This window comes from Exserohilum turcica, assembly GCF_000359705.1.
Source record: "Exserohilum turcica Et28A unplaced genomic scaffold SETTUscaffold_2, whole genome shotgun sequence".
In the NCBI taxonomy this organism is placed as follows: Eukaryota; Fungi; Ascomycota; class Dothideomycetes; order Pleosporales; family Pleosporaceae; genus Exserohilum; species Exserohilum turcicum.
In genome coordinates, this window is record NW_007360025.1 from 2,152,497 (window position 1) to 2,153,375 (window position 879).

Genomic DNA, 879 nt, shown 5'->3' on the forward strand with positions numbered 1-879 from the left:
TACTCCATATTAGACCCAAACTAACCCCCCCCCCCCCCCCCACATTGTATGTAGATCTCGTGTGCGTGTGCAAAACCCCCCATTTTCGGCTTCTCCCGATTCACCGGATGGTAGCGCAGCGTCGCCTCGACCCTTTGCTCGTGATTCGTCCAAGCTACCTAGACAGCAACGTTTTGCATAAACATGTACTCTTTTCTTGAGATATTTTTCTTCTTCTTTTCGCTAAATATACAGCATCACGATTTTGCCCGATTGAGTCTTTGATAAAGCAATTCCATCGTGTCTGCGTGCGCGTGGACCCTTGAAAGTTGATCTTTTGACCGGTTCCATTAGGCCATATTCTTTTTTTTTTGCAAGGGGAGGCGGTTCAGGTGAACGTGTGTATCTTTGTATCGCGAGATACCAAGTATACACTAGGTGTACAGTGTGGTTACGACGACGTTAGTGAGCCGCTGATTCATCCCTGCATCATGTCATGTGCGCAGTAGGCAAAATGTTATCCGCCGAGCATAGTCGGACGTGGACTGGAACAGGACATAGTCGGTGCTTCGCTTTGCTCAAATTACGCGTCTTTCCACTGCTCTCTTGTTCTCCTTCTCATACACACATGTCTCGCGCTTGCGAGTGAGTGATTTCTTTTGCTATTAGCTCAAACTCACATGTCCCGTTTCACCACACCCCACGTCCATGGTCCATGGATCGAGCTCTTGAAACCATGGATACCTGTCGCTGATGGTACGCTGCGAGTAGAAAGGGTTTTCCCGCGCAGAGAACATGAGGGTCGTGTGCATGAAGTGTGGCATCCCCCGCTCCGCTACATGTACCGTAGCATATGCCGATCGCAGTGCATCACGGGAATCTATCCCGTCTTTTTTTTTT